A 26,961-nucleotide genomic window follows, 5' to 3' on the forward strand; every position below is an offset into this window, starting at 1 on the left:
AAAAAAAACAAAAAAAAAACGCTGGTCAATCTGGCCATGTTTTCTGAATAAATGAATGTTATCCATTCATCTTTCTCAGACAACAAACCATATGGGAATCCAGCCAGAAAAGGGGTATGGTGTGGCGGCGGGGGGGGGGCTGTCCCCACAACAGCTCTAGATTAAAAGTCCACTTTTGAAGACATTTTTTCATACTATTGCCATTACTATTACCAATAATAGTTATTATTATAATAATTTTAACAAGTAAAATGTTTAGAAAGAATTTAAATGTTAGAAGGAATTTAGTAGTTACATTCATAAACAGTGTTGGTCAGAAATTGTAAGTTTTACCGTTACAGTGCTGCCAGTTAAATATGAGGTCAAGAAAGATGTTTTTATTAAATTTTTTATGAAACAAGTATTTCTGTTCAGTGAAGTCAAGAAAAGGTGACTATAAAGTGAGTACTGGCAAAACGGCTTATCATTTTCATGTTGAGGTGGCGGGGGGGCATGTTGTACATTAATGGCCTGGTTAGCAAGTATTCATGATTTTAAGTCTATCTGAAACCGAAGCGTTTTGAACCCCTGAATCAATATGAAGCAATTGTACTATAATGGTTCAGTGAAGCGTCAGATACAATTAAATATGATGACATCTGCTGGCCAATCTTTAACATCGCACTTATGGAAGAATGAAACAGGCACTGTTATGTATGTTAAATAATAAAGGCTCTATGTGCAACTTGAAATTTTTGACTATATTTTTGTTTAAAGACAATAAATATTTGTGTTATAATTTGATTGTGCCATCATAAAATACTGTATGCAATAGAGATATGAACTGAGAAATGCTTGTGCAACTAGCACAAAATGTTATGACCATAGTTGTACAAATTAAAGGGGATTTGGGGACAAAAAAGTAAAGTAAGTCCCTTCGGCTGCTCCCTTGTTTGCACTCGGGGTTGCCACAGCAAATCCAAGGTGGATCTGCATGTTGAATTGGCACAGGTTTTTATGCTGGATGCCCTTCCTGACACAACTCCACATTACATGGAGAAATGTGGCAGGGGTGGGATTTTAACCCAGAGCCTTCTGAACTGAAACCAAGCGCATTAACCACTTGGCCACCACCCCTACTAAAAAGGTTTTTTTTTATTTAAAAACAAGGTCATTTCAGTGGTGTTAGGCTTGAGTCTGTTCCTTCTCTTCAGTTTTGGAGAGAAGACTCACACGGCACAGACGTTGGCGTCATATGAAGACAGATTTTGCCCAGCTTGCAAAGACTTAGATAATCCGCTGCCTCCATCTTCCCTATCTCCAGGGTTCGATTTTAGCGGTTACCCGGGAACCCGTGGCACCCTACTTTGGGGGCTGGCACACAACTCTTTAGACTTGCATTCCCGACTGGAATCCACCTTTTTTATTTCATAACTGTACAGAAATCTATCAAATTTGGACAAAATTTGTGCAGAATTTGACTTTCTGAGACTGACACATACACAAAACGTCATCAAAAAATGTTCTCTGTTTGTAATGCCGCATTTTATTATACACAGATCAAATGGAGCGTTTTTGAGGGAAGAGCGAACAGCAGCCAGCGGAGAGTTGTTTATATTTCTCTACGTGCGCGCGCAAGCAAATCATCCGTGAAGATTATTTTATTTATTAACTACACAGATGTATAATAAAAGCAAATGGTGAATGGTTTATAAACACAATTACGACAGAGTTTTTGAGGGAAGAGCTGCCTTAGATTCTGAGCTTAATTCTGATTCTGAGGAAGAACACCTTGAAGTGCTGCAGAGAATGGCAGATAACCATGATGACTGCTAATAGATTTTCTGTAATCACAACAAGTGTAATCAACACTCATGGCAGCCATGATTGTTAATGGGCTGGATGTTTAATAAAACATCGGCAGCTGAGATGACCCCATGCCAATCTGCCTGTGCATATTGGCATGGGGTCATCTCAGCTTCTGACAAGGTTAGAAAATTTCGAAATTTCAGAAAATATTACTCCAAAAACACAAAAATTCCCTTCCATAATTTCATCCTGTCTGATGAAGGGCGAGGCCCGAAACGTCACCTTTGGTGTGTTATTAAAGGCTTGTTTGGGAGCTAACTGGCTGTGCGGATCTCTTTTGTTTTTTGTTCTTCCATAATTTCAAGCCAAATCTGCCCCAGATATCACCAGAATGCACAATTTGCATCCTTTTATATCAAAATTTTGTGGGGGGCATACCCTCAGACCCCCCTAGTTGCTTTGCCGCTATGCTGCGTAGCGGTAGGTTTGGTACCGAACTTTTCTGAGGGGTACCAAACTCTTCAGATTTTGGTGCCCTTAAGGCACACAACTATTTATTCTAAAAGGCAAACCCTGCCTATCTCTCCTTGCAAATTCACTGCAGAAAATGGTTCTGGGGAGCATTAGCATGGCTAAAACCCTTCAGCTTCTGGGAGGCAAAACCCCCAGACCCCCCAGTCATGGCCCTCTTCACCTCCAGCCATTTTAAGCATTTTCTTTATTTGTCTCTCCCATGCCTGCAGATAAGCTTGTTGAAACATTTCAGAAAAAGGAAGGAGGATGGAGAGAAAAATCAAACAGAATATCCCTTCTATTATTATTTTTATTAAGAAACGAGAACTGTTTTTGTTTTTCTTTTATTTGGGTTACTAAAAATTTTCATGCACACTATGTGCGCACAGAGTTTCCCTCCAGCCAAATTCCCAAAGTTGACAACCCTGAGTAAGTAAAGTGTAATGCTTGCTACCTGACCTGAGTACCACATGAACTATGAAAATAAGGGCTCCAGTGAACAGGTTGTGATCTAATATATAAGTATGTGTGTGTGTGTGTGTGTGTGTGTGTGTGTGTGTGTGTGTGTGTGTGTGTGTGTGTGTGTGTGTGTGTGTGTGTGTGTGTTCGCGCATGTATGCTTTCAACCTAAGGGCCCCAGTGAGCTCCCCCTTGGTGCCCCAGTCACAATAGCAAGTTTGGTGTTGCTTGCTTAATTACTGTGGCTGTGCATAGTGGAGCAGGTTTTGAACAAATAAATAAGGCTGACCGTGTGTGTGTGTTTGCGTACGTATGCTTTCAACCTAAAGGCCCCAGTGACCTCCCCCTTGGTGCCCACAGTCAGCATAGCAAGTTTGGTGTTGATTGCTTAATGACTGTAGCTGTACATAGCGGAGCTGGTTATGATCTAATATATACAGCTGACCCCGGGCAAGACCCAGGACTAGGTTGAGAGATTATATCTTCACACTGGCCTGGAATTGCCTCAGGATCCCCCAGTCAGAGGTGGTCAATGTGCCCTCGGAAAGGGAAGTCTGGTGTCCACTACTGCAGCTGTTGCCCCTGTGACCCAATCCTGGATAAGCGGTTGAAGATGAGTGAGTGATGAGATTATAAATTCAATGAAGTAGTAAAGCGGTTCAAACATCAAAGCATTATGACATCAAATTCAATTTCAATTTAATTCAATTTATTTCATTTATATAGTGCCAAATCACAACAAAGTTGCCTCAAGGCGCGTCACACAAGTAAGGTACCAACCCCCAGAGCAAGCACACAGGCAACAGCGGTAAAGAAAAACTCCTTCTGGGAAAGAAACGTCAAGCAGACCAGATTCAAAGGGGTGACCCTCTGCTTGGGCCATGCTCCCGACACAAATTCCAAAACAATTTACAAAACGAATATACAGGAAATGTTGCCGGTGCACAGGACAGGAGGGTTTCAGAAACAGACACCACACCCATCTCTGGATGGAGCCGCACCTCAAACAGAGAGAAAAAAAGAATCAGGCAAAGAATCAGAATCAGAGAAATACAGTACAATTTGTCAGCACGAAGCAACAGGAAGAAAAAAAAGAAATACTAAGGTGATTGCTGGCCACGAGCCCTATAAGCTTCACTAAAAGACCCATAATTTAGATAAAGTTGAGGCCGCAGTCCATTCTCTTTACGAATAAAAGCCATGCAAAAGGGAAAATAAGTGTGTCTTAAGTCTGAACTTGAAATTGACTCAGGGAGATCATTTCACAGAACAGGGGCACGATAAGAGAAAGCTGTTTGACCTGCAGACTGTTTATTCATCCAAGGGACACAAAGTAATCCTGCACCCTGAGAACACAAAGCCCAGGCTGGTACATAGGGTTTAATTAAGTCAGCTAAGTAGGGAGGTGCCAGTCCATGAACAATTTTATAGGCTAGTAGCAGAAGCTTAAAATCTGATCTCACAGGGACAGGAAGCCAGTGAAGAGATGCAAAAATGGGTGGAATGTGGTCAAACTTTCTGTTTTGTGTCGAAAGTCTGGCAGCAGCATTTTGAACCATTTGGAGACCCCTAATGCTGGACCGCGGAAAACCAGAAAATAGAACATTGCAGTCGTCCAATCGAGAAGAGACAAATGCATGAATCAGGGTCTCAACATCAGCCATAGACAGGATGGGATGAATCTTTGTTATATTTAGCAGGTGGAAGAAAGCAGTCCTCGTAATATCTCGAATGTGGAGGTCAAAGGGCAATGTAGGATCAAAAATTACCCCAAAGTTCCTCCCTTTGTCAGTGTGATGTATGACACACAGGCCTCAGCTAAGCATTAACTGGTCAAATTGATGCAGATGTCTCAATGGACCAAGAACCATCATTTCAGTCTTATCAAAGTTTAAAAATAGGAAGTTACTAGACATCCAGCTTCTCACTGATGCAAGGAAATCTTCTAAGAATTTTATGTGCATGAGATTACCAGCAGTTATCGGCATGCATAACTGAGTATCATCAGCATAGCAGTGAAAGGTAATTCCAAAACGCCGCAATATGCGCCCAAGGGGTGCTATATAAAGGGAGAAAAGCAGGAAGCCTAAGACAGACCCCTGTGGAACCCCAAATTTCATGTCACTAAGGTTAGAGGTAGTGTTACTGTATAAAACACAGTGAGAATGACTGGTCAGGTATGGCGTCAACACAAGGGCACTCTCAGTAATCCCAAAATGATTCTGCAGCCTATTGAGTAGAATATGATGATCCACGGTATCAAACACAGCACTGAGATCAAACAGCATCAGAACCGTAGTGGTGTCCGAATCCATTGCAAGCAGAAGATCATTCACCACTTTAGTGAGAGCTGTCTCTGTGGAATGACATTTTCTAAAAGCAGACTGCAGCGGCTCAAAAAGACTATTCTAAGTAAGGTGGTCCACGAGCTGCCATGAAACCACTTTTTTCCAGAATTTTAGAGCAAAATGATCAATTTGATGTTGGTCTATAGTTCTTCAATACACGAGGGTCAAGATTAGATTTCTTAAGTAATGGTTTAATTACTGCAAATTTGAAACATTTAGGAACAGATCCAGAAGTTAATGAGAGATTAATAATTTCCAGCACAGTCAGACCAATAGTGGGCCACAGGTCCTTAAACAGTTCTGTTGATATAGAATCAAATAAGCAGGTTGTGCTTTTTGTAGATGTTACAAGTTTCGTTAGCATGCCTATCTGCACTAGTTGACACGTTAGAGATGGACACACCAAATTCATCTAAGAATTCAGAGTATGGGCCGGGGGGCCTTTACAGTAAGTCCCTTTGACTGCTCCCTTGTTTTACACTTGGGGTCGAGGTGGATCTGTGACAAAATAATACTGCTGATTTTTATTCTTCCGACCTTGCCAATACGAAGCATTGTGGACAGAGCGGAGAATCAGATGCTCAAACGAGTTATATTTGTGATCCCCAACAGCTAATATGCTAAACCTAGATTTATAAATAAAAGCAAAACCCCCGCCTTGCTTCTCATAACGAGGGATGTGACTAAATGTGTATGCCGGTGGGCCGTCCTCATTAATCAACAATGATTTTGGGGACAGTGATCTTATGAGACCCAGACTAAGAACCTCAGTGGGGTTGAGAGTTGGACTGTTTGGATTCAGGGGTGATTCCAGAGTAGCATATATAAGATGCCTGGAAGTACACTCAACAAAAATATAAACGCAACACTTTTGGTTTTGCTCCCATTTCGTATGAGATGAACTCAAAGATCTAAAACTTTTTCCACATACACAATATCACCATTTCCCTCAAATATTGTTCACAAACCAGTCTAAATCTGTGATAGTGAGCACTTCTCCTTTGCTGAGATAATCCATCCCACCTCACAGGTGTGCCATATCAAGATGCTGATTAGACACCATGATTAGTGCACAGGTGTGCCTTAGACTGCCCACAATAAAAGGCCACTTTGAAAGGTGCAGTTTTATCACACAGCACAATGCCACAGATGTCGCAAGATTTGAGGGAGCGTGCAATTGGCATGCTGACAGCAGGAATGTCAACCAGAGCTGTTACTCGTGTATTGAATGTTAATTTCTCTACCATAAGCCATCTCCAAAGGCGTTTCAGAGAATTTGGCAGTACATCCAACCAGCCTCACAACCGCAGACCACGTGTAACCACACCAGCCCAGGACCTCCACATCCAGCATGTTCACCTCCAAGATCGTCTGAGACCAGCCACTCGGACAGCTGCTGAAACAATCGGTTTGCATAACCAAAGAATTTCTGCACAAACTGTCAGAAACTGTCTCAGGGAAGCTCATCTGCATGCTCGTCGTCCTCATCGGGGTCTCGACCTGACTCCAGTTTGTCGTCGTAACCGACTTGAGTGGGCAAATGCTCACATTTGCTGGTGTTTGGCACGTTGGAGAGGTGTTCTCTTCACGGATGAATCCCGGTTCACACTGTTCAGGGCAGATGGCAGACAGCATGTGTGGCGTCGTGTGGGTGAGCGATTTTCTGATGTCAATGTTGTGGATCGAGTGGCCCATGGTGGCGGTGGGGTTATGGTATGGGCAGGCGTCTGTTATGGACGAAGAACACAGGTGCATTTTATTGATGGCATTGTGAATGCACAGAGATACCGTGACGAGATCCTGAGGCCCATTGTTGTGCCATACATCCAAGAATATCACCTCATGTTGCAGCAGGATAATGCACGGCCCCATGTTGCAAGGATCTGTACACAATTCTTGGAAGCTGAAAATGTCCCAGTTCTTGCATGGCCGGCATACTCACCGGACATGTCACCCATTGAGCATGTTTGGGATGCTCTGGACCGGCGTATACGACAGTGTGTACCAGTTCCTGCCAATATGCAGCAACTTCGCACAGCCATTGAAGAGGAGTGGACCAACATTCCACAGGCCACAATTGACAACCTGATCAACTCTATGCGAAGGAGATGTGTTGCACTGCATGAGGCAAATGGTGGTCACACCAGATACTGACTGGTATCCCCCCCAATAAAACAAAACTGCACCTTTCAGAGTGGCCTTTTATTGTGGGCAGTCTAAGACACACCTGTGCACTAATCATGGTGTCTAATCAGCATCCTGATATGGCACACCTGTGAGGTGGGATGGATTATCTCAGCAAAGGAGAAGTGCTCACTATCACAGATTTCGACTGGTTTGTGAACAATATTTGAGGGAAATGGTGATATTGTGTATGTGGAAAAAGTTTTAGATCTTTGAGTTCATCTCATACAAAATGGGAGCAAAACCAAAAGTGTTGCGTTTATATTTTTGTTGAGTATACATAAAGGGCTACAACTGTCTCTCTGTCCGGGATAAACTCCCAAACTATAATATGTAGCCCTATAAACTATATATATTCTGTATCCTCATGACATGGGGAACAAACTGGTACCATTTTTTAAAAAGTTGAATTGAAAATTACACCAAAATAGTCGGCTGTGGGTATGACCACCCATATTCAAATTTTTCCAGCCCTGTATATGTGTTGGCCATCTCTGTTTATTTAATCCCTTTTTTCAGCTACTTTATGTTCTCAACTGTTAAGCACCTGACTGTCCTGTACAACCCAGTTTGCCTTCCTGTCTGAATACATTCATTTTATGTTTGTAAAATTGCAATGTAAAAACAGTGAAATACACCACTACCTCAATTGTGATTCATTGATATTTACATTTACTGTTACTTACCTTTTGTGTGTAATTTTGTTATGAATTTGATTGCAAAACAAAGTCTGCATGAAGGACTTCAAATGTGTTTGTCTTTTAACCAAGTATTTCCACTTAGTTTGGGGAGTCCACCTCTTATAGTTCTGCTGGACAAACTTTAGTCCATTAACTATTATATTTATAAGACATCAGCATTACAAAAACAAATGTTGGGTAATTGTTTTGATTAAAATGATTGGCACTTGGCTTATGTCTAAAACAGGTTAACCCAGGCAGCGCCCGGTACCCCAGCTAGTTATCAATAAAACCAAAGCCTCGGTGTCTACAAAATTGCACCAGCCACCTATTTAAGGATGTCAGCCTGCTAAACACCTCATCCTTAGTCTGGGAGGAGAGGGGACCAGAGACGATTAATCAATGCCGACACATCTTTCTGGCAAGGTCACAAGTCCTCTTTATGTCCATTTTTGTGATCTCTGAGTGCTTCATCCTGACATCATTGGTGCCAACGTGAATAACTATGTGACTGTATCTCATGTCATGTTCCTTAGTCTGTCTACCCTTCTGCAGTGTCAGCACCCTAAGATGGGAAGCAATGTCGGGAGCTCTGGCCCCAGGAATACATTTAACATCAGCCGGCACCTGTAACCTAACTTTGCGGGTGATAGAATCCCTTATCTGTGTAGCCTTTCTGTGTAGCGTTTGCATGTTCCCCCTGCTTCCTCTCACATCCAAACACATGCAGGTTAGGTGCATTGGATACTTGTACTTTGAAATTGTCTGTAGGTGTGTGTGCAGCTGTGAATGTGTTTGTTTGTCTATATGTGGCCCTGTGACAGACTGACGTCCTGTCCAGGGTGTACCTCACCTCACGCACCATGACTGCTGGGATAGGCTCTAGCCCCCCCCCCGCAACCCTTAATCAGAGTAAGCTGTTGAGCTGTTGAGGATGAGTGAGTGGTTGAGGGTTCATGGTGCTTGTGGACACCATCTGTTGGATAAGTGGAGGTACTGCAAGTTAAATGGCACTTCTTGGTGATTCTGGTGTTGCCGGGGCAATTTTATAACAGCTCTGTTTGTGTGCCCCGGTTGGTGGACATGGGATTGAAAATCATATTTTTGACTTTTTAAGCAAATATCCGTGACCTTTGCCAAAACAAACACTTGAAGCGTAATTCTGGTTGTAACTGTTCTCTACATATGTTTGGTGGTTTGTCCAAAGGACTTGGGAGGGGGAAGGGAACAAACAGGCAAACATTTCTCAAATTTCCTGATAATTTCATTTGCTTTTTGGGGGATTAAGAAAAGCATTAATTTTGTGAAAGTTTATTGTGAAAGTAATCAGAAAACCCAATGTTTCCAAATTCATGAAAACATTTTTTTTCCTTCATTGATGGATTGTGTTCAGGATTATGTTCATGTGTGCTTGCAAAACACTAAAACTTATCCTGAGGCAAAGATAAACCCTGTCAACTACAATCTGAGTGAAGCAGCAAAATGTTTCAAACATCAAAGCTTTATGACATCATAGCTTTGTGACATAAAGCACAAAGCTTGCTCAGTTGTCAAAGCTGCTGAAGACTTGACATCAGATGTAAGATCAGGGAAAGGAGTTCATTCTGTCAGCAGGAAGCAGGAGGTTCACTTTCAGCAAAAATGTTTACAGTTGTGGAACTCTACGACACAGAAGAAAGTGAAAAAATGAGACGACAAAAACATCAGACAGGTAATCCACACATTTAACCTGAGCAGAGGCCAGTTTAGTGAGACTGGTTCACAATGTATAAAATGGTCATATTTTAGGCTTTCTAGAAGTTTGACAGTTATTTTGGGTTCACCATGTGACGGTTCATAGTGCTTGTGGAGACCATCTGCTGGATAAGTGGAGGTATTGCAAGTTTTTCAATCAACAGGTGTGGAGCTCCAGTTATTAACCTGTCTGTCTGTCTGTCTGTCTGTCTCACAGAGGACTCGATTTCAGACTTCCATTTAAGTCACACAAATAGTGACTTCAAACTTGACTTGCGACTCACTCTTAATGTCTCTTAATGAACAGCATTAGCGACTCCTTTGATTAAAAACAACTGTACATATAAACCTTATGTGCTCGATCTCAGTTTATAGATTGATTTCCGTCAATTTAGAATTGCTTTCCAACAAGTCCTTCTGCTGCAAAAGAAAATGATTTGCAGCTCGGTATATGAAGCGTTTATTAGCCGAGTCCGGCTCATATGAAGCATTGCTTCATTTCGCTTCATTTCACTTTCAGCAGAGAGTAAAGTCTCAGAGCTGTGTCAGATCATTTTTATTTAGACTGTCGAAGCCATAAAGCCTGTAACCATCTGCTCCTTTTGGTAACGCTACAAATTCTGAGTGTCGTTATACTGGGTGTGTGGAACAGCTTTAACATAATTTTCATTAAAAGTGTCCAGTGTTGTCTGTCGCGGGGGCGCAGACGAAATTTAGGGGTCCAAGCCCTGTGCAGTTGGAAGCCTATTGGTTAGAACATGAAATAAAGAGATAATCCAAATGTAACAAAAACAGCACGCTGATTCTAATTAATTTATAATAATAATAATAATAATAATAATATTGATGACAATTAAAACAATAATGGGAATTTAATTTGTTGTCATGGTACATAGATGAATACAGGTGAACTCCATTATCTCGTGTTTTGGCTTTACTCACGGTCGATTTGTTTAAACACTCCTGTATGGTTTTGGTCAACCTCATTAACTCGCGGTTTCAGATAAATCGCAGATCAATTTTGTGGACCCCAACTTACGTGAGTTAACGATGTTCACCTGGACACAACACAAAACCTGTCCTCTGCCCATCATGAAGGTCAAACAGAAGGAACCACTAGCCAATCAGAGTGAACCTTTAATGGACAACAAGAAAAAGTCATAACATTATTAATCTGAAGGTTATGATGATGATGATGATGATGTTGATGAAGGTACCAGTTCTGCTGGTCATGTTCAGGTTAAACAAACAAGTGTCTTACCTCCCGAGATAAATGTGCAATCGTACAGGTTTGAATTCAGAATTTTAATAAGATTTAACAAGGTCGTGTTCAGCACATCCCAGATGGCAAGAAACTTGAGACTCGACTTGGACTTGTGAACATCTCTGGTCTATCTGGCTGTCATTCTTTCGTTGTGACCTATATTTTGAGCAGGGGTGCTGAAGAGAGAAGAATAAGAAGAATTCTTCGTGCCCATGATTGACAGGGTGTTGTGTGTTGGGGGGGCGTGGTTGGATGTTTTGGTGTTCTTTTCTTTTCTTTGCTCTCCAGGTGGCATGAGGGCTGATTTGTCTGTGAAGAAGGTGCTGGCTGAAGAGTCTTCACCCTCATCAACATCATGGAAAGCACCTGTGATTGGTGCTCACGTGCAACCTGGACGACTTGCAGCTGAAGCAGATAATTGGATGGCGTTCTGCATTTAAGTCATGTGTGATTTGAGCAGAACTGCCGGGAACTCGACCTTGTGACGTTCGTTTGTGAGACGCTGAGGACCGCGCCTGGGTTTTGACACATCGAGCCCGTGAGGCAGGGAGGGGTGAGGACACATGCTGTCAGCACACACTAAAGGTAATTAAGTGTTTAAGTAATTGTTGATAGTAACTTGGTGTTTTGTTACACAGTATACTGGAATTGTGAAGAGAATTGTGCAGTTTGCTTCTCACTGCTGTGGCGTGAAGGATAAGTGATCCTCCACTTGTTGTGAGAAGCTGCTCATTTGCATAAAGTAAAAAAAGGACACTGACCTGAGTGTGTTGCTGATAGCGTGTGTTTATTGGAAGATATAGTTGTATCTGTTGACTTACCTCACCTTCTCTTTGCTTCACAGAGAATCAGTTTGTCGTGTCCACCTGGGGGGTGTTTGGCGGTGGTAGGAAGTCCAGCAGCGCCGGCTTTAATCCTTGCGGGCGCTGGAGAGCGAGCCACGAATCACTCCACCAGAGGGACGTTGTTTTTATGTTTTTACACTTTTAAGCACAGGTGAATAATAAATAGTTTCTGTTTGGAACCGCTTTCTGGTTATTTTTAGCGCTGGGTCCTGTCTGACGCAGGTCCGCTCCTCAACCCGCGTCGACTCATAACACAGGGGCCCAGAGAGTCCCCTAATACAATTATAATACTGACAAAATAATATGGGGAGCGGCCCAGTAAGATTTCTTTTTATGGGGTCCAAAATCCCTGCAGTGACCTTGATTTTGAGTAATCATGTATACAAACAAACAAACATGCAGACAACAGCAGTGATCACAAAATCTCCACCTATTTTAGGAGTCTCCATTTTGAACATTGAAGATGCGGCCGTATAGGTTTGTGTTTTATGTTTTATTCTTACTCAGTTCTTTTTAGCCACATGTCTGAGATCATTGTCTGAGCAGTGATCCCTCACCCTCTGTCCTGTTCTTTCTCCTTTCTTTTCTCTCATTCACCTCTTCTTCAGGTGGCAGCTGCAGAGGGACACATGAACTCACCGCTGATGCAGAAGGAGGCGGCTGTGACTGGAGAGACTGCAGCAGCCCCGAGGCTGCGCTACCTGCAGACCCTCCAAAACAGTTTCTTTGGTGGACTCCTTGCTCGGGGGGAGTATAGAGGTGCAATGCCCACACATGGCACACCTTATGCTCCCCCACCCGTACCCAGTAACGCCTGCCATGTTAGACTGCCAGTCTGACAAAATTATGTTTTGAATAAAAACTAATAAAAACATCAGCTAGAAGCTTGTTTAGCCGCGGCGCTCCGATTGCTTCTGCCACCTTTTATGATGAAATAAGGCTGATTCTATGAGGAGGTGATTGTTGTACAGAGGCTTCAGATATCTGTCACTGAGATAGATGATTACTGGAGTGCAGTTTGAAGCAGAAATTAGGTGTTTCGGCGCTGAAATGAAACAGCACTGCTGCTAGCTAAACAACGAGCGGTGCGCTGCTGCTAGCTAAACAGCAACAAACTTTTTTTCTCCCATCAAGTTCTTATTCTCTTCTTTTCATCCGATTCTGTACCATTTTACACAATCTGGATTACAATACAGGACTAGAGCACCTGGAGGATTACATTGACGAATATTTCAACAAACTCTGCATCATGGGACGTACTCAAAAGGCTAAAAAACCACGCACGGTAGAATCCGCTTCATCATTATCTGATCTTTCACCTCAGTGTTCTCCTGCTAAACCATCGGACAGCCCAGAAATGACGAACCTTTTACTATCTATAAAGGAGCGATTATCTTCTCTGGACTCAAGAGTCGAGCTGATTGAACTCCTACATAAAGAGTTCCAAGAACTTCGCCGCAGTTTAGAATACAGTCAACATCAAATTGAATCTCTCACTAAGGAAAATGCATCACTACAAACCACCGTCACCTCGCTCACAAACCAACTCTCCACTGTTTCAACCCAGCTCGCAACTCTCACGACCGAAAATAAAACTATGAATGAAACTGTCCTGGATCTACAAGCACGCAGTATGAGGGACAACTTGATTTTCACGGGCATTCAGGACCCACACATCGACGACCCCGAAAAACTAGTAAAAGACTTCATGATTAAAGAACTCAAACTCCCACTAGATACTGTCAACAACATCACTTTCCACCGTGTGCACCGTTTAGGACACAAGCTCCCCAACTCCACCCGACCCCGGCCCATTATCGTGAAGTTTGAACATTTCAAACAAAAAGAATTAGTCCAAAGGCAAGGCAGACAGCTGAACGGGACCCATTACGGACTTAATGACCAATACCCGCAAGAGATCATTCGCAGACGCAAGCAGTTATTTCCCATACGCAGGGACATGATGAAGCAAGGTAAAAAAGCAGTCATCACAGTTGACAAATTGTACATTGACGGACAACTGTTTAGAGACAAAAACATTACACCCTGGCTTTACTAACATTACATTACCACCTGTGTTTTCTTTCGTACTCTTTCTACCCAGAAGCTAAATCTATTTGCACCACGCTTATCACACTGTATATACCATGCACGTATCTCATTGCTCGCTTATGTCGTTTCTCTTGTTTTATTTGTTCATGTTATTGTTTTTGTTGTTGTATGTCTGTGGATATCTCCATTTTTTTTCTCCCTCACACACACATAGCATTCCAGATTACCATAAAAATAAATTATGCAGCTTAAATTTGTAACATGGAACATTCGGGGGGTTGGCTCTCCGGCAAAGAAAATTAAAGTTCTAAATTATTTATACAGCATTCATGCAGACATCTGTCTCTTACAAGAAACACACCTCACCCATTCAAATCAACATAGTTTAAAAAACTCATAATTTACCAATTCCTTTTCTTCTCCATGTAATTCAAAACAAAGAGGAGTATGTATCCTACTAAATAAAAAAATTCATTTTAGTCTTAACACAACAATTACAGATCCAGAAGGGCATTTCATTATCTTCAACATTTCCATTAACAATAACCCAATCACAATTGTCAACATTTATGGTCCGAATTTAATCATATCTTAGATCTTGTTCTGACTTATGGTATGGAAATTGAAGACTTAATAGTATTCCCTGAAAACTCCCTTCTGTCTGATCATTTCTTAATAACATTTACATTTACTCTGATGGACTACCCAGCAGTGGGGAACAAGTTTCATTACACTAGAAGTCTTTCAAAAAGCGCTGTAACTAGGTTTAAGGATATGATTCCTTCTTTATGTTCTCTAATGCCATATACCCCCTTACCAAAAAGTAGTACATGCAAGTATGTTTCAAGTATACTTCCAGTTTACTTTTTATATACTTATCAGTACAATTTTTTGGTAAGGGCCAACACAGTGCAGAGTAGCTACCTAAACTCTGTAAGTGAGATAGAGTATCTCGTCAATAGTTTTACATCCTCATTGAAGACAACTTTGGATGCTGTAGCTCCTCTGAAAAAGAGAGCTTTAAATCAGAAGTGCCTGACTCCGTGGTATAACTCACAAACTCGCAGCTTAAAGCAGATAACCACTTTAATCATATCTTAGATCTTGTTCTGACTTATGGTATGGAAATAGAAGACTTAACAGTATTCCCTGAAAACTCCCTTCTGTCTGATCATTTCTTAATAACATTTACATTTACTCTGATGGACTACCCAGCAGTGGGGAATAAGTTTCATTACACTAGAAGTCTTTCAGAAAGCGCTGTAACTAGGTTTAAGGATATGATTCCTTCTTTATGTTCTCTAATGCCATATACCAACACAGTGCAGAGTAGCTACCTAAACTCTGTAAGGGAGATAGAGTATCTTGTCAATAGTTTTACATCCTCATTGAAGACAACTTTGGATGCTGTAGCTCCTCTGAAAAAGAGAGCTTTAAATCAGAAGTGTCTGACTCCATGGTATAACTCACAAACTCGTAGCTTAAAGCAGATAACCCGTAAGTTGGAGAGGAAATGGCGTCTCACTAATTTAGAAGATCTTCACTTAGCCTGGAAAAAGAGTCTGTTGCTCTATAAAAAAGCCCTCCATAAAGCTAGGACATCTTACTACTCATCACTAATTGAAGAAAATAAGAACCCCAGGTTTCTTTTCAGCACTGTAGCCAGGCTGACAAAGAGTCAGAGGTCTATTGAGCCGAGTATTCCTTTAACTTTAACTAGTAATGACTTCATGACTTTCTTTGCTAATAAAATTTTAACTATTAGAGAAAAAATTACTCATAACCATCCCAAAAACGTATCGTTATCTTTGCCTGCTTTCAGTGATGCCGGTATTTGGTTAGACTCTTTCTCTCCAATTGTTCTGTCTGAGTTATTTTCATTAGTTACTTCATCCAAACCATCAACATGTCTATTAGACCCCATTCCTACCAGGCTGCTCAAGGAAGCCCTACCATTATTTAATGCTTCGATCTTAAATATGATCAATCTATCTTTATTAGTTGGCTATGTACCACAGGCTTTTAAGGTGGCAGTAATTAAACCATTACTTAAAAAGCCATCACTTGACCCAGCTATCTTAGCTAATTATAGGCCAATCTCCAACCTTCCTTTTCTCTCAAAAATTCTTGAAAGGGTAGTTGTAAAACAGCTAACTGATCATCTGCAGAGGAATGGTCTATTTGAAGAGTTTCAGTCAGGTTTTAGACTTCATCATAGTACAGAAACAGCATTAGTGAAGGTTACAAATAATCTTCTTATGGCCTCAGACAGTGGACTCATCTCTGTGCGTGTTCTGTTAGACCTCAGTGCTGCTTTTGATACTGTTGACCATAAAATTTTATTACAGAGATTAGAGCATGCCATAGGTATTAAAGGCACTGCGCTGCGGTGGTTTGAATCATATTTATCTAATAGATTACAATTTGTTCATGTAAATGGGGAATCTTCTTCACAGACTAAGGTTAATTATGGAGTTCCACAAGGTTCTGTGCTAGGACCAATTTTATTCACTTTATACATGCTTCCCTTAGGCAATATTATTAGACGGCATTGCTTAAATTTTCATTGTTACGCAGATGATACCCAGCTTTATCTATCCATGAAGCCAGAGGACACACACCAATTAGCTAAACTGCAGGATTGTCTTACAGACATAAAGACATGGATGACCTCTAATTTCCTGCTTTTAAACTCAGATAAAACTGAAGTTATTGTACTTGGCCCCACAAATCGTAGAAACATGGTGTCTAACCAGATCCTTACTCTGGATGGCATTACCCTGACCTCTAGTAATACTGTGAGAAATCTTGGAGTCATTTTTGATCAGGATATGTCATTCAATGCGCATATTAAACAAATATGTAGGACTGCTTTTTTGCATTTATGCAATATCTCTAAAATTAGAAAGGTCTTGTCTCAGAGTGATGCTGAAAAACTAATTCATGCATTTATTTCCTCTAGGCTGGACTATTGTAATTCATTATTATCAGGTTGTCCTAAAAGTTCCCTGAAAAGCCTTCAGTTAATTCAAAATGCTGCAGCTAGAGTACTAATGGGGACTAGAAGGAGAGAGCATATCTCACCCATATTGGCCTCTCTTCATTGGCTTCCTGTTAATTCTAGAATAGAATTTAAAATTCTTCTTCTTACTTATAAGGTTTTGAATAATCAGGTCCCATCTTATCTTAGGGACCTCATAGTACCACATCACCCCAATAGAGCGCTTCGCTCTCAGACTGCAGGCTTACTTGTAGTTCCTAGGGTTTGTAAGAGTAGAATGGGAGGCAGAGCCTTCAGCTTTCAGGCTCCTCTCCTGTGGAACCAGCTCCCAATTCGGATCAGGGAGACAGACACCCTCTCTACTTTTAAGATTAGACTTAAAACTTTCCTTTTTGCTAAAGCTTATAGTTAGGGCTGGATCGGGTGACCTTGAACCATCCCTTAGTTATGCTGCTATAGACTTAGACTGCTGGGGGGTTCCCATGATGCACTGAGTGTTTCTTTCTCTTTTTGCTCTGTATGCACCACTCTGCATTTAATCATTAGTGATTGATCTCTGCTCCCCTCCACAGCATGTCTTTTTCCTGGTTCTCTCCCTCAGCCCCAACCAGTCCCAGCAGAAGACTGCCCCTCCCTGAGCCTGGTTCTGCTGGAGGTTTCTTCCTGTTAAAAGGGAGTTTTTCCTTCCCACTGTTGCCAAGTGCTTGCTCACAGGGGGTCGTTTTGACTGTTGGGGTTTTTCTGTAATTATTGTATGGCCTTGCCTTACAATATAAAGCGCCTTGGGGCAACTGTTTGTTGTGATTTGGCACTATATAAATAAAATTGATTTGATTTGATTTAATCCGCAGGCTCCTGGTGGTGTCCTTCCGTTTCCACCCGTCTTCGAGGACGCTGCCCACGGGTCCTGGGAACAACATCGCAGGATCGCTAGTTGTCATCCCTTATAATGGGAACTACGACGGTATCTGCTCGTCTTCGAACCTCCGACTTTTGTTCCTGATTAATGAAAACATTCTTGGTCCAATAATTTCACCTCTAGCCCCCGGCCGTCCCTCTTAACGATGACCCCAGTTAAGAGAAGAAAACCCACAAAATAGAACCACAATCCTATTCCATTATTCCTGGCTGGGATATCCAGGTGACCCACTTTAAACACTGTCATTTTCAAAATAAACGCTTCAGACTGCATTATAATTTATACAATCCACCCAACTCATTGAGGAAATGACTGTATTTTCTTTGGAGGTTCATAATCACTTCATTATTACACCTGATTCATTGTTATAGATACTGAGAGTTGTCACTGTATTCCGTTGTTCTGTTTTGCTCTAATAAAGCCCTAAAAAATGCTTTGGATTGTAAAGAATAAATTAAAATATATGCTATTTTACTCATAATTAGCTTTGCATGCTAACAATGCTAAAAGTTACCAAACTGAATAAAAGGTTTTGTATTCAGTATTTTCAAAAAGTAACAAATGTTTAGAAGTATGTACACCATGCAGGTTTAAATGAACTAGATATTGTATTGAATGAAGTTGAATAGAGTGTATTCTTGTGCCATAATGTGTTTAAGGGTTTTATCATGATGTCAAATGAATGAAAATGTGTATGCCTGTGCTTTGATAGGTGTTCAATTGATTTATGATGGTTTTGAAATGATACAGTATTATACAGTTTAATGATTAATGATTGAATGATGTGCTTATGATCAGTTGTATTGAACATGTTGAACTGCTGACAGATGTGTTGACTCTCAAATCAGTAAAGTGTTTTGTTTTAAGGTTTTCATAAATAACATATGCTTACTAGGGTGTAACATGTTGGTTTAAAACATGTCAGACATTGACCATTTTTAATAAAGTCATGACTAATGCCTGACATGATGTTTCATGATATGTTCAAAGGTCATGAGGTCAAGATGTGTACTGCAAATAATATTGCTGTTGCCTCTGTTTATAATCAAATGGTTTGTACATTTATCTTTGAACTATGCTGATCAGTAATGTACAGTTGAATGACTGTATTGTTCAAAATTAATTGCTGCTTCTGTAAAATGTGAGTGATTTCATACTTTGACTGTGTGAAAGAATTTTACTTCCAGAGAGAAAACAATGACTGGGTTATTTCTTATCTGAAGCAAACCTTAAAAGTGTTTGGAGAAACATAATTACGTCTCTGTGAACTGAACTGAACATGGACCAGTGCTCATACGAAGCTAAAAGTAACAAGAAGAGTGTGATTCTTTAACAACTGATCTACATTAATTAGTTACACTCGCCGCAAAGGCAGAGTGGGGGTGTATGTGCTGGCAACCTCTGCACCCAGGGTGATGATCTGATCAGTGTCCATCACAATGTTGGATGATTAAGGATTAGCAACGCCTGCTTTATGGACTTAATTTCTACCATGGAGTTACATTATTACATGTTTGTGCTCAGACCGAGGATGTGTGGGACTGGGTGCCCCGCCCAGACAGATTTCTGGACTGCGAGTTTGAAAAGAAGTGTTCATTTTGCTGCGCAGTGCTGTAGGTATCAGTTTTGTGGCGTTATTAAAGATGTGTATGCATTCTGAACCCATTTTTGCGCAAAGATGAATGATTTTTGATGACATAAACTGGTAGGATTAACTTGAATTCAAATTATTGCTGTTCTGTGTTCTCTTGCACTGCCCACAGACTCATGGGGGAAACCTGAGATTTTCTGTGTTTTGAGAAAAGGTTATTTTTCCCTAACAGGTCCCCGTGGTACACTCAGTTAAAAGCACCGAGATCCAACTACGAGCGTTTTAAATGCAGCAACTTCAAGATACGCTATTGGATCTGGAATTGCAACAAAATACTGATAAACAGAGAGAAATTACTTGGATTTAAATAGCGCTGCTCACGCTGTGTTTGGGTCAGACGACCTCTCACCTCTCCCACAATGCAGTGCCTCACCTGAAAGTGTGAGATGGTTTATTCTGAAAGACAGATTTATTACGTACGTCTGCAGTCATTCTGTCTGTGGCGCTGTCCACGCCCCCTCCTGGTACATCTGTTGAACTGCAGGCATCCTGTTCATGTCATCAAAGGATGTTAATTTCAGTTACATTTCAAAATATTATGGTGTCTTTCCTTTGGCGTCTTTTTTCCTCAGGAGTGAAGACAAAGACACCTGTGCCCCGTCCGTTCCAAGTGAAGCAGACAGCAAGTTCAATAAAAGCAGAGCATGAATGTGATATTCATATTCTCTTAAAAATGCCCCGACCCACAAAAAAAACAAACAACAACAAAAAAAAAAACTGTCAGGGTATGTAAACTTTTTGAGCACAACTGTATGCACATGGATGCTGAAACCAGAATTCAGCATTAGATTGTAATGAATTTTCATTAAAGATTATGACCCACTTCAGATGAACATTACACTCAGTTGTGTTTATGACCAGTTTCTAAGTTTGAGGGGTCAGCAGACACACTATGGTCCTGGACCCACAAGGTACTTTAACAGATGACACACTGACAATTTGTACTTCAATATTTCCCCAATAAACCAGCTTTCTAGTACATTTGAAGCAACATTAACTTTTTTTTAACAGAAGTTTACAGTTCACTCCTGTAACATAGATCATAACTTTTTTCAGCAGATCTCTCAAAAAATAATAAAGTGTCACTGTGTCTTCTTGGTAGAACTCCCGCTTTCATTCTGGTAAATAAGAATTCCTCACTCTTAAGCAGGCTATATGTGAAACCTTTAGAGGATCTGTTTGGCTCCTCTTGCACTGTGAACACGGACAATAATCAGCTCACTTGTGTGCAAACTGTCAGATTTTCACATCACTGTTAAGGAGCATCCAGGCAGAGAGAATGTGGACGTTGGAAGTCTATTCCTGAACGCCTGCTGATATTGAGACGATAATGAAGCCGTGTAGAGAAGAACTTTCTTCTGGATCTGTGCGCTACAGTATAGTCTGTGGAGGTGCACAACTCCAACATCACCTGGTCCATGGTTCTGTTGACCCCGTGTGCAGTGATTAAATTAGAACATCAGCCCGTCCCTCCTGTAGAGATCCGTCTGGTCCAAACAGAGGATCAGTGTGTTGTGACTGAATGTTTGGTGTCTGGTGACAAACCCTGACGCCTCCAGCTGACATCATTCTGTGTGTAAACCAGAAAACTGTTATGTGACTGAGGGAGACTTACACTGGATGATGATGGTGTTCTGCATCACAACACAGCTGTGAGAACTCAACTTGCATTGTGCACCACCAATTATACATCATGATGAAGCAGTTTGAGGATTTTCTTGAAAAAAAAGACTTGAAAGTTCAGCTCCACTGTGGCAGAAGGCACATGGGAACTGTGAGCCCAGATTTGATCTGTTTTGTTGAATGAAAATCCTTCTTCTCTGCTCCTCTCCACTATGGAGCTGAGTGTGCTGATGCAAAAAATGCAAACTTGCACGGTACAGTTTTTCCAGTTGCAGTGACAGAAGCCCAGAACTTCTTCATTTGTCTGGGTGTCTTGCTGGCTTTCCTCACTCATCTCCTTCCTGCAGTCACTCAGTTTTTGTGAACTACCTACTTGACACAGAATTACCACACAGTACCACCCTGTTTGTATTTCTTAATGACTGATGGAAATGAAGTTCAAGACACATTCAGTGACTTGGAAAGGTTCTTATATTCATCCCTACTTGTCTGAAGAAAACTGGCTGTCAAAGTGAAGATTTATTTTTTGTGATTACTTATGCAATCCATAATTTTGGCTTTGATATTTTAATTTAATTCAAGTCACATTGTAGAAATGAGTTTTCACTGATTTTAAAGGTCATTCTTTGAGATTTTTTTTTACATACAGAAGCCTGATTTTAAACTGATGTCATTCTAACATTGTGTCACATTGTAGACGTCTGTGGGTGTCAGGATGGTACCTGGCACAAAGATGACCAAACTCTGCAAACTGTGTTTGTGACAGTTTCCTGGTCAGCGTCTGCTGAAGCCTAAATCTATGGTCTTTAAGCCCTAGTCAAAGGTCACTGTGACATTTTGTTAAAAAAAAAAAAAAAAAAATCCACTTAGCTGCAGATGTATTTGAATCAGATGAAAAAAAAAAACACATTTTAGTTATTTCTTAAAATTTATTAGAAAACAACAGTGAAACACACATCATAAAGTTATAAAAGTGCTTTTCTTATATGTACACATTATTCATATACTATTTATATAAAAACAATCATAAAATAGTTTTTTTTTTTTTTTTTTTTTTTGATGGTTCATGTTGTCATGGAGGTGTAGCGTTTGAAATATCCTGCGCCACTAATGTAACTGTTCACGAGCTGTGAGGAGACAGAAGGACAACAAAGAGAAAGGTGTCAGTGCATTTCTATAATGAAGCTGAAACACTGATCAGACAAATGAAGCTTCACATGAACAATCAGGTGCAGTAAAAAGCGCTAACAGGCCCTGGTTCCACCACACCACATCTGTCACATCTGATCTTTTTTTTAATTATTATTTTTACAGTGTACAGTGAATTTTTGTATGAGTATTTTACGTGTTTTTATGAGCCAGTTGAAGAAGAATTTCTGTGACCTTTTTGACACAGACAATATGTTGTGTGGGCCGCCAGAAGAGGAGGTACTGCTGGCCCACCACCAGAGGGCGCCCTGCCTGAAGTGCGGGCTTCAGGCACGAGAGGGCGCTGCCGCCACGGACACAGCCGGGAGTGACAGCTGTCTCTCATTATTTCCTGACAGCTGTCACTCATTCTTCATCATCTCACTCCATAAAACCCAGACGTCATCTCCACCTCATCGCCGAGATATCGTACTTCTATGGAGGTAACTTTCTCTGCCTGTATTAATTGATTCCAAGAGCTATTGTGTTGCAGCTGTCAACCAGAGGACCGGCGTGGGTCGCGACTGTTTCGTCCTACGTCCCGTCAGATAAGTGTTTGAGACAGGAGCTGCACGAGTGTGTTAGAGGTGGAGGTGGCATTCCCACCGTTGTTGTTACGGGGTGTACACACACCCACACTTGACTGTCTTTGCTCTTCGCCAGCAGTACCAGATCCGACAGTCGGGGACGGTGATCACCTGGGAATTCGGGACTTGGCGGCTCCAGTATTCGCCAGGTTCGGTGGCGGCGGAAATCGTGTGGTTTCGGCTCTTCTCAGGACAGACGTCTTCTATCCTCGAGCCTGCCCACACGACACCTTTGTGGATTGACTGTTATCAGATTCTGAGATTGTCTGTGTATTCGTTGTGCACCTTCACAACATTAAATTGTTACTTTTTTGGCTCATCTATTGACCGTTCATTTGCGCCCCCTGTTGTGGGTCCGTGTCACTGCACTTTCACAACACAATAAAGTTGATTCTATTCTGTCTGCTCAGACTGCCTGAAGTGACTCAGTGTGCACGTCGCTGACAAACTGGAATCACTGTCAGTGTGACGAAGCAGCTCACTTCAGCAAACTCCTGCATCTTATTCATTATCATTCATTCAAGATAAATTAAGATCATTAATGTTTGTCAAACTGCAAACATCAGATGTTAATGTTTGACTCAAACACATGGATGTATATTTCAAAGAACATTTTTACTAAACAGCATTTTTAAAGCTTGAGAATGTTCACTTCTTTTTGTTTTTATATCATGTGGAATAAAAACATCCCAAATGAGATCTAATCGCACTAATAACACGTGTTGTCACGCGTGCACACAGAGAACAGATGTGTCCATGGGAAACCCAAAGTCTGATTTCAGATTCAGAATCACATTAAAAGCATCATGTAAACACAGACAGAAAGTGCCTGTGGATACATCGAGCACTCACCTCTCGCACGCACACGTTCACCTTCAAGTCAAGGGGAGAGACCGACGTGTGACAGGCTGGACACTCATGCTGCTCCGAATCAAGGAGAATGTCACTGATACCTGCAAAGGAGGAAAAAGAAAAAGTTCCAGCTGAAGTCTCAAGTGTGACGACTCTTGAGTACACTGAGGATCAAAGAGTGTCTGAAGTCAAAGACACATCAAAGTGCTGATTTTCACACCACACATGACATCAGCAGCTTTTACTGCTCCATTATTGCTCCGTTAGTTCCCCCCTGGCAGATCCCGAGCAGCCGGGAAAGCAGGCCGACTGGGTGACTGTGAGGAGGAAGCGTAGCTCTAAACAGAAGCCCTGTGTACACCGTCAACCCGTTCACATCTCTAACCGTTTTTCCCCACTCGACGACACACCCGCCGAGGATCAAACTCTGGTTATTGGTGACTCTGTTTTGAGAAATGTGAAGTTAGCGACACCAGCAACCATAGTCAATTGTCTTCCGGGGGCCAGAGCAGGCGACATTGAAGGAAATTTGAAACTGCTGGCTAAGGCTAAGCGTAAATTTGGTAAGATTGTAATTCACGTCGGCAGTAATGATACCCGGTTATGCCAATCGGAGGTCACTAAAATTAACATTAAATCGGTGTGTAACTTTGCAAAAACAATGTCGGACTCTGTAGTTTTCTCTGGGCCCCTCCCCAATCGGACCGGGAGTGACATGTTTAGCCGCATGTTCTCCTTGAATTGCTGGCTGTCTGAGTGGTGTCCAAAAAATGAGGTGGGCTTCATAGATAATTGGCAAAGCTTCTGGGGAAAACCTGGTCTTGTTAGGAGAGACGGCATCCATCCCACTTTGGATGGAGCAGCTCTCATTTCTAGAAATCTGGCCAATTTTCTTAAATCCTCCAAACCGTGACTATCCAGGGTTGGGACCAGGAAGCAGAGTTGTAGTCTTACACACCTCTCTGCAGCTTCTCTCCCCCTGCCATCCCCTCATTACCCCATCCCCGTAGAGACGGTGCCTGCTCCCAGACTACCAATAACCAGCAAAAATCTATTTAAGCATAAAAATTCAAAAAGAAAAAATAATATAGCACCTTCAACTGCACCACAGACTAAAACAGTTAAATGTGGTCTGTTAAACATTAGGTCTCTCTCTTCTAAGTCCCTGTTAGTAAATGATATAATAATTGATCAACATATTGATTTATTCTGCCTTACAGAAACCTGGTTACAGCAGGATGAATATGTTAGTTTAAATGAGTCAACACCCCCGAGTCACACTAACTGTCAGAATGCTCGTAGCACGGGCCGGGGCGGAGGATTAGCAGCAATCTTCCATTCCAGCTTATTAATTAATCAAAAACCCAGACAGAGCTTTAATTCATTTGAAAGCTTGTCTCTTAGTCTTGTCCATCCAAATTGGAAGTCCCAAAAACCAGTTTTATTTGTTATTATCTATCGTCCACCTGGTCGTTACTGTGAGTTTCTCTGTGAATTTTCAGACCTTTTGTCTGACTTAGTGCTTAGCTCAGATAAGATAATTATAGTGGGCGATTTTAACATCCACACAGATGCTGAGAATGACAGCCTCAACACTGCATTTAATCTATTATTAGACTCTATTGGCTTTGCTCAAAAAGTAAATGAGTCCACCCACCACTTTAATCATATCTTAGATCTTGTTCTGACTTATGGTATGGAAATAGAAGACTTAACAGTATTCCCTGAAAACTCCCTTCTGTCTGATCATTTCTTAATAACATTTACATTTACTCTGATGGACTACCCAGCAGTGGGGAATAAGTTTCATTACACTAGAAGTCTTTCAGAAAGCGCTGTAACTAGGTTTAAGGATATGATTCCTTCTTTATGTTCTCTAATGCCATATACCAACACAGTGCAGAGTAGCTACCTAAACTCTGTAAGGGAGATAGAGTATCTTGTCAATAGTTTTACATCCTCATTGAAGACAACTTTGGATGCTGTAGCTCCTCTGAAAAAGAGAGCTTTAAATCAGAAGTGTCTGACTCCGTGGTATAACTCACAAACTCGTAGCTTAAAGCAGATAACCCGTAAGTTGGAGAGGAAATGGCGTCTCACTAATTTAGAAGATCTTCACTTAGCCTGGAAAAAGAGTCTGTTGCTCTATAAAAAAGCCCTCCGTAAAGCTAGGACATCTTTCTACTCATCACTAATTGAAGAAAATAAGAACAACCCCAGGTTTCTTTTCAGCACTGTAGCCAGGCTGACAAAGAGTCAGAGCTCTATTGAGCTGAGTATTCCATTAACTTTAACTAGTAATGACTTCATGACTTTCTTTGCTAACAAAATTTTAACTATTAGAGAAAAAATTACTCATAACCATCCCAAAGACGTATCGTTATCTTTGGCTGCTTTCAGTGATGCCGGTATTTGTGCTTGCTCACAGGGGGTCGTTTTGACCGTTGGGGTTTTACATAATTATTGTATGGCCTTGCCTTACAATATAAAGCGCCTTGGGGCAACTGTTTGTTGTGATTTGGCGCTATATAAAAAAAATTGATTGATTGATTGATTGATTATTTTCATGCAAACTGTTTTTGGTTTGGTGACTTTCAATGACTCGGCAGAAAATGATGATGAATTCGTATGTTGTGTGTGTTTGAGCTCCAGTGTTGGAATCATCGATTTCTATTTACTCACTAGATGGCGGACCGGGGTGATCTGCTCATTCACTGGCTATTCCCAGAGCGCCGCCGTCTTGGTTAGCATTTAATAACCAGACATAAATAAAAATCAATGGACATGATCAATGTTTACAAGAGAGAGGGTCACCATAAATCTGTATTTTCCGTGCTGTGACTGTGCTGTTACATTTATTTAAACTCAGTCCCACATTTGTACAACCAATATTTGTCAAAACAAATACAGAAGGTCAGACTATTTATATAATAGATTTGAATGAATTTGTTCATCCCAGTGCAGACAGAAAATAATACCATCAGTTTGTCAAACACACTGTCTGTCACGATACCAGATACTAGTCTGATCCTTAATTCATTTCATTATGAAGTTAAAGATGGGAAATAATCAGGGGTAAAAGAGCTTCGTACGCTCGCATCATATTAAAAATATTAATATTAAAGACTCCTCTTAACACACCTGTGACTCCACTTTTATGGAGCGCTTCTCTGCGAAAATATCAAATTATATTAAACAGCCACTAGCCAGGGTTAAAGTAAAATTATTCAATAATTTCTGGACCAAGTTGAAAGAAATCTGAAATATATCGCA

The sequence above is a fragment of the Thalassophryne amazonica genome, chromosome 1 (assembly GCF_902500255.1).
Source record: "Thalassophryne amazonica chromosome 1, fThaAma1.1, whole genome shotgun sequence".
Taxonomy (NCBI): Eukaryota; Metazoa; Chordata; class Actinopteri; order Batrachoidiformes; family Batrachoididae; genus Thalassophryne; species Thalassophryne amazonica.